We start from the raw sequence: 8,410 nt of genomic DNA on the forward strand, positions 1-8,410 counted from the left end.
GTGGGGGGCGGTGGCGGGGAGGAGGCGGAAATCCTCAATAAATAAATAAATTAAGAAGAAGAAAAAAAAATGAAAACATAATATTATTTTTAAAAAGCAGCAAACATTTTGTTACCAAAGAAGGCATAAATTTTTCAACAAAATGACAGGTACAAATTAAAACCGCCATATAATAGCAACCCTCATCATTAGGATACCTGTTATCAAAATGTTAGCTGTCAGCTAAAGTGTGGGAAAATTATGTTTTATAATACTACTGGTGAAGAGGGAAGTTAGAGGAACCATTTTAAAAAGATGTGTGAAAAAGCAATTGAAATAATTAAAATAAATAAAATATAGAACTTCCAAACAATTCAGCAGTAGATTGATGCCCAAAGTTTCCTGGAGTGAAACTATCAGCCCATGAAGGTATGTACACTACCAGGTCAACTGCACCGTTACTCACAACAGTCATGGCATAGAAAGACCCCCAAGTAAATGGATAGATGATTAGACAAGAAAAATGTGGGGGATAGGTGCATGTATGTGTTTATAATGAAATATTATCGAGGCTCTATAAAGGAAGATACTGACTTTTGCCAGAATACAAACCTAGAAGACATTATTCCATGTGAAAATAGCAGCGACTGCAAGAAAATAACAGTGTATGATCCATGATCCCATTTATATGTGACAAAACAATCAAATACACAGAGGTGGGGAACAGAACTTATCACTGTAAACAGGGGGTGGAATAAGGTTAAGAGACACAAGGCGGCTCATATGTAAGATAGACATGTCTAGATCATAGAACAAGAAGGGAATAGCTAATAACATTGCCTTATATTGGGGATTTTTATGTATATTATACCTGCTCTGTGTCAAATGTAACTGACATGATAGATGAATTCATCTGCTTTACTAAAATAACCATTTTGCCATCTGTGTGTACTCTGTGGAATATTGTTATAAAACTCATAAGCACATAAAGATATTTTTAAAACAAATTTCTTTAAAAAATATTACACATTTCCCAGTAAATATACAAATTCATGAGTGGGCAAATGGCTATATTGAAGATTAATAAGTAAGAAGTGGAGGAGCCTCTGCTGTCTTCTTCTCAGCATCAAATGCTCTAAGTTGACACAGCGAGGCTCTAGCACTTCTCTGCACTGGTTCTACCCTTTGAGGATCTCAGTTTGTGCTGTTCACTTTCCTGACTGAGATGTCCTCTAGGGTGATAAAATGCCCAGTAATCCACAAGGGACTACTTCAAATGTACAGAGGAAAACTCAGAAACAGTTTGCATTGCTTTAGACTTCCTATGAAAATAGTTTGGGATTAAAAAAAAAAACTCTTCAATTTACACTTTCAATTCCTAATACTTCTGGAAATCTGTTTAGTCATCAGTTAAATCTGTTACTTTGAAAGGGAGTACAAAAAAATCTAGCTATAGACACTTCCAAATTTGCATCTTAAGATCGTTCCCAAGTTTCAGTTCAATTATCTGCTTTTGTTTGTTTGTTTGTTTGTTTTGAAACCAGTTGGTCCTCTAAACTACTTTGAAAAGAATAACAAGATCCAAGAAATAGGACCTGAAACAGTTCATTATTCTCTCAAGTTGGGGTGTGAAAGCTGATGCACTCACCACAAGGGCATCTCTGGTCCTCCATCCTCAACGGGTGATTCTCTGTTCAGTGTAGGTGGTACAACAAGTCTCCCATGACTGCGAAGTGCCCATCATTTATTATTTCCCACCCATCCTGAGGTGAAGTCTGTAAAGCAACACCCCTGTTTCCATAAAAGGTTTCTTGCAACTGTGATACAAATAGCCCAGGAACAGCTGAGGCCTCCCCCTACCAACCAACATTTACATGTTTTCTGTAAAAAACAGACTGAGGGGAATACCATTTTCAAGAATTTTCAAAATATGTGCCCCAAATCTGCCACAGTAGTGTTAAATGCCACATGAATTTCCGTAAATGTTGCAGTTGAGAGATGTAATTAAAAGGAAGTTAGAACTCGGGAGCTCTTATGAAATGAAGTGTCCCACAGTATCTATAGCCTTGTGCTCCACTTCCTGTTCTTTTAAATTTTTAAGTACTGTGACTTCAAAGATTTAGAAATCTTTTGTAGATAGGAATTTTTAGGAGATAAAGCTCTGAGCTTGCTACCATCGAGTGTCATATGCCCTACTGGGAGACAATCCATGTGTAACTATTGAAGATAATAGTGATGTCTAATGGGAAGGGGTATCAATTGGCTAAAAGGTAGACAGAAGATCTACTATCATAAATCTACTAGCAACATCTAGTAGATTTACATCTATTGGGTAATGACTTTAATATCAGTCACAGAAACATCCAGAGTTGATATATGATTCTTCTCTGTATTCTGTGAATACATTTACATCCATTGGTTAATAAAATAATGTGCTTTGGCCTATAGCAGTGCAGAAATCGTCAGACTGGAAGAGATATAGCGAGAGAGTAGACAGAGTCAGGGGAGAAGCCATATAGCCACCAGAAAAGACAGATGCTGGATGTCGGACAGAATCTTACCAGTAGGCCACAACCACATGGCAATATACAGATTAATAGAAATGGATTATTTTACGATATAAGAGCTAGCCAAATAAGAAGCACGAGCTAATAAGCCAAGCAGTATTGTAATAATACAGTTTCTGTGTGATTATTTCGAGTATGGGTGGCCGGGAAATGAACAAGCAGTCTCCATCTAAACAAAGGGGTTGAAAATATAAGAGTATGTTAAATAAAATTAAGTCTATCCAGTCAGAGACAAAACGACTTTTATACACCTACCTTGCATCCATTGCCTATCTAAGGAAAGAGGTGGATAAAAGGTGGAGAAGTTATCCATTGTGACTACCCAAGACATTCACAACCAGTCTTTCCAGATAGTCATAGGCAAAATGCCCCCACAAGGAAATATTACCCAGACACAGAAAGGTAAATTCCTCTGTTGATATAACAGCTATTATTTTCTAATAGTGTTTACAGGTACCAATAACCCAAGATCAGAAATAGAATGTCATCAACATGACAGAAAGCTTCTCAAGAAAGTTGTGGAAAATATCCACAAGGGAACAGAATGAGATGCTGTGGCTAAAAAATGACACTGAATTTACAGAGATGTTGGCCTCACTGAGGTTTAGAACATGTTTCTTCAATAAATCTTAACCTTTGGGTTCTGGAAGGTTTTGATCTTTTTTTTAAAAAAAAATTAAATTTGATCTTTCACAATTTTATGCATGCATGTATATAATATATTCTAATTAGTCATATCCCATCCCTTCCCATCTTCCTCCTACTCCTGCCAACCATACATCTGTTTTGAAGTCCCTTTTCCACCCTCATGTCTTCATTGTGTCTTGTGACCCACTAAGTTTAACTAGGGTTGACTGTGTGACTAAGGATTTCCGACTTTCCATGGAGCCTGGTAGGCTAAGCTGTGGTCACACAGCTGAAAACAGTGACTCCCCAAGAATCCATCAGTGGCCAATAGTTCAGTGTGGTAGGGCCCTATGAACCCCTATCCACAACTGACAATTGACAGGTCTGATTCCCAGAGCAGACAACCACAGCTGTTGTATTTTTTGTGACCTCAGCAGCTATATCAAGTCCATCAAAAAACAGTGTTTCACAATCCCTTTTCCATTTCTTTCCCACCCCTCCTTCATGGTATTCCCTGAGCTTTAGCAGGAATGATATAAAAGTTTAATACTGGACACTTAATTGTCCCTATTCTTAGCATCCTGTGAAGCCATGGGCTTTTGTATTAACCACAATAATTGCAGAGAGAAGGTTCTCTGGCCAAGGCTGAGAGTCACATTTGTCAATGGATGTAAACAAATGTTTAGAAGATAGTTTGATCCCATGTCAGCTTAACTAAACAATACTCATCTTCCCTTTAGGACCTAAAAGATCTCAAGCTATGGGTTTTGGACTTGATTTATAGTATCAGGTATGAATTTCCTCCCATAGAATAAGCCTCAAAACTTCAGAGGTCAGTTTGTTTCCTGAATAAGAGTTGTGCCACTATTTCTAGTGGAGGCAGAACTTGCCTGACAAGTTGGCATTGATTTTATAGGATTCACAGAAGAATAAATCTATTAATACCTTTATTATTATCAGCAGCCTTTCTTTATGGATGAGAAACATTCCATTGTGTATAAATGCCATATCTGCATTATCCATTTATCAGTCGATTGATAGACATCTCTAAGCTGTCTTCATTTTCTAGGTATGGTGACTAGAGAAGTGAGAAATACTGATGAGCAATATCTCTGGACTAGGATGTAGAGTCCTTTGGGTATATACCCAGAGGTGGTCATTCTACTTCTGGCTTTTTGATTATCTTAGTGGATGCACCAGTTTAGAACCCCAACAACACTGAAGAAGGGTTCCTCTTTTGCCATTATTCTTACTAGAATTTGGAGATAGTTAAATTCTTGATGACAGACATTTTGACAAGGGTGAGATGGAAACAAAGAGTTTAAATTTGCCTTTCCCTGATGGCTAATGATGTTGAACACTTAAAAATGTTTATCAGCTTTTTGTATTTATTCTTTTGACAATTCTGTGTAGTTCAACAACCCATTTTTACTGATTGGTTTTCTTGATGTTTTGATTTTCAGTTCTTTGGATCTCTTAGATATTAATGCATTGTCAGATACACAGCTGACAGCAATTTTCTTCCATTCTGAAAGACTCTCTTCACTCACTTGACCATTTCAGTTGTTGTACGGAGGCTTCTCAGTCTCAGGAAGTCCGCTTCGTCAATTGTTCTTATTTCCTGAGAACCTATTTAGTAGGTTTCTCACACAATAATGGGTTAGAAGGAATAATATTCTGAGAATTGCTATCTTGCCAAAAGCAATTTATTGATTCAATACAATCCCAATCAAAATCCCTAAACCAGTATTTACAAAATTAGAAACACAGCAACAAGGAAACACAAAAGATCCTAGGCAGTCAGATCCTGGGCTAAAAGAACAATTTTTGAGGTATTACCATACTTGATTTCAATTTATACCACGAGTTAGAGGAATAATAAACAGTGTCATTCTCTCACAGAAATGGATATGCAAATTTACAGAATGGAAGACATACATAATCAATGCAGCCTGATTTTTAGCAATGATGCCAGAAGTACATGCTGGAGGAAAGTGAGCATCTTTCTCAAGAGTTGGGAAAACCAGACGTTTACACATAGAAAACTGGAACTAAATCCTTCTCTCTCATCCTGTACAAAAATAAACTCTAAATGGATGAAAGATGAAATCACATAAAGTAAAGTAAAACAGAGAATTTATAATACAGACATAAAGTGGGGGGAACATATGACACCAGTTCCCAATTCCTTACAAGTATTTTGCCCATTTTGGAAGTATCATAGTGTAACATTGTCATAAACAGCAGAACAAGGGAAGAAAGGAGAACTGAAGTTTATACTGTCGATAGAAGAGGAGAAATAAATTGAGTTCAAATGCAGCTTTTGGACATTCTTTCTCTTAAGAAAAAATTAGACTAAAAATATCTTCTCAGCAATATCCCTGTATGTAGAAGTAAGTTATTTAAGATCATAACACAACACAATGAAATATTTCTAGGAAATGCATAGGATGTATAAAAATAATAAAATGTCTTGTACTTGGAGACTTCAATGAAATATCTGTAATTTTAAAACAAAATTTACATTAACATGGTAATTCCTCTTTATCAACAGGGATTTTCGAAGATCCCTCGTGGTTGTTGGAACAATAGATAGTAACAAATCCACACAATACTATGTATGATACTTGCAATGATGGCTGAGGGAGCCAATAAAATGAATAGGGAAGATAGCATATACAGCATGGAGACTGTGCCCAAAATGATTAACTTATGTCCTGGATGGAATGATCTGGTATTCTGTCACACAACTCAAACTCCATGTCAATACTTATGATTTACTACTTTGTAGGGATCACTACTTAATATTTTGGACAATATTTGATTGTAGAAAGGAAAGGGACAGGTTTATAGAAAGCAAAAGATACAGTACAAAAAGGTCTTTGAATATCAAATTTGTTTTTCATTGGTTTATTTTAAAGTTTTATTTAAGGAATAAAGAGAGGTTTGTTCACATATAATGTGTGGTTAGTCTAAATTGGGATTTTGGAACCATTGTCTTAAGACCTTTTCTTAAAGATAATAATTATATTTTTATTATTTTAATGCAAGTTCTCCATGTTTAGATATTATATGGAATTTTGTGATTGTTTTATAGTTCATTGAGCACACAGCTAGTTAGATCTTTAATGCCTGGGAGTTGTGAAAAAATCGCTCAAGTAACTTATTTTATCAGAAGCCAATTAAGTGTCCCATTTCATAAGTTTCTGTGACGTAAAGTGTTTTGACCATTCCCTGGCTGTACCCAGCAAAACCATTGTGGGAGAGACAGACTTTAGACAGTTTTCAGGATCCCTAGTTAACCATCTTGTTGACATCATTCTCTGTTACATTTTTTTTTTAAATCACAGTTTTCCTAAATTTACTAAGATAGTTTTCCATGACTTGGCATTTCTTTTGTTTTCTCAAATTCTTATTTGGGATATTAGTTACATCAGGCTGAAGTTCAAACCTTTTGTTTTTCACTTCTTCTTTCTGAAAATAGTTTTAAATTTATTTTCTGTTTATTGTTAGTCATAATATTAATTTTAGGTATTCTTCAATGAACTTATAGATTTTGGTTCTTGTTTCATGGGTCCTGATTTTAGTGGTTTGAAACACTTTACTCTTGTTTTTCACCTCCAACTTTTTTGCGCATGTTGTTTTTTGCCTTTATTTCTCACATTAGAATCTTTTCTATAATATCTAGTGATTTTTCTAAAGAGCAGATGGCTGACACTCAAGCGTTGATTGCTAAGGACTTGTTCTCTCATTGACTTCTCTGAAGGATGAAACAAACTGGCAATATCTCTAACCTGTTTCTTTCTGTCTCATTGACTTACATTCCCATCAGTGAGTCATCCATCCATATTCTCAGAGTAGGATATAACCATAGGAGTATTGTAGGAATGCTAATTCAGTGTTCCAAATCACAGCAGCAGTTTTCATACCTAAGTCCACAGTCTCTGGTTCAGCATGGCAGTTAGTTGATTGGATTTCTACCCATTTACCAAGGCACAGGAACTGATGCCTTGCCAATGCTTCTATGCAGTGTGCTCTGCTTTTAACTGTATTTTTTTCCCTCACAGACTAGCAACAAGTTCTTTCTGGTTAGCTCCTTATTTAACACACAGAATTTCAGAAATATGAGTGTCCTACTTTCATTTCCTATGGTTGTGATGAAATACCCTGCCAAAAATATCTTAGGGTGGAAAGGATGTATTTTAGATCACAATTCTTGCTTATAGCCCATCATTTCAGGGAAGTAGAGGTGGCAGGTACTTGACAAATCTAGTCATGTCACAGCCACACTTGAGAGCAGAGAGGGAATAAGGTCATGCATACTTGCTTGTGCTCTGAATGCTTTTCACACTTGTACAGCCCAGTATCCCCTACCTAGGAAATATTGTCACCTACACTGTGCAGGACTTCCAACCTCAACATAACCAAGACAAGGTCCATAGGCCAAGCTAATAACGATAATCCTTCGTGGAGATTCTTTCTGGATCATTCTATATTATGCGAAGTTGACAATTGAAAGTAACCACTACACTGAACAATCCCAATCCCAAGAAATTGTGTTGCATAAAATGCCTTACATTTTTTTGTTTTTTTCACAAACACTGTGGTTCAAAAACCTTTTAGGCTTTCTATTCAGTTATAAGTCCTATACTTACTTTACAGCTTTAAATAATCATTGCCTTATTTTTCTCTCAATTCTTAACTTTGTGAATCTATGCTCAAGATATTTTATTCTTAAAATTCTACTCTGTGTATTTTTACAATAGATCAGAATATAGTATGAAGAATGCCTGATTGACAATGTTATGTAACAACAACAACAACACACACACACACACACACACACACATCTTTTATATGTGTTAAGTATAATGCTGAAGAAGAAAATAAACCAGGCATGAAAGGAACTCACACTACTTGCATCCATTCATATCAGAAAAAAATGGCCAAATTTACCTGTTGTTGTAGGTCAGGATAATGGATACTTCGGGCAGGAAACTGTGGTGATTGGAAGTAGAGAGAAGAAAATTCTGTTTTACACTTTGTCTTTATACTTACATTAAGTGTTGAAAATCCATCCTGCTTTACAGCTAATATATTTACATTATAACACACACACGCACACACACACAAACTTCTAGCAGAGTTTCTAAATTTTGTTTACTGCCATTATAATAAGCATTAGGAGGAACATCAAAGGTAAGGGCACTGTATCCCAACATCTCTTCCCTGGTACG

The sequence above is a fragment of the Microtus ochrogaster genome, chromosome 1 (genome assembly GCF_000317375.1).
Source record: "Microtus ochrogaster isolate Prairie Vole_2 chromosome 1, MicOch1.0, whole genome shotgun sequence".
Classification (NCBI taxonomy): Eukaryota; Metazoa; Chordata; class Mammalia; order Rodentia; family Cricetidae; genus Microtus; species Microtus ochrogaster.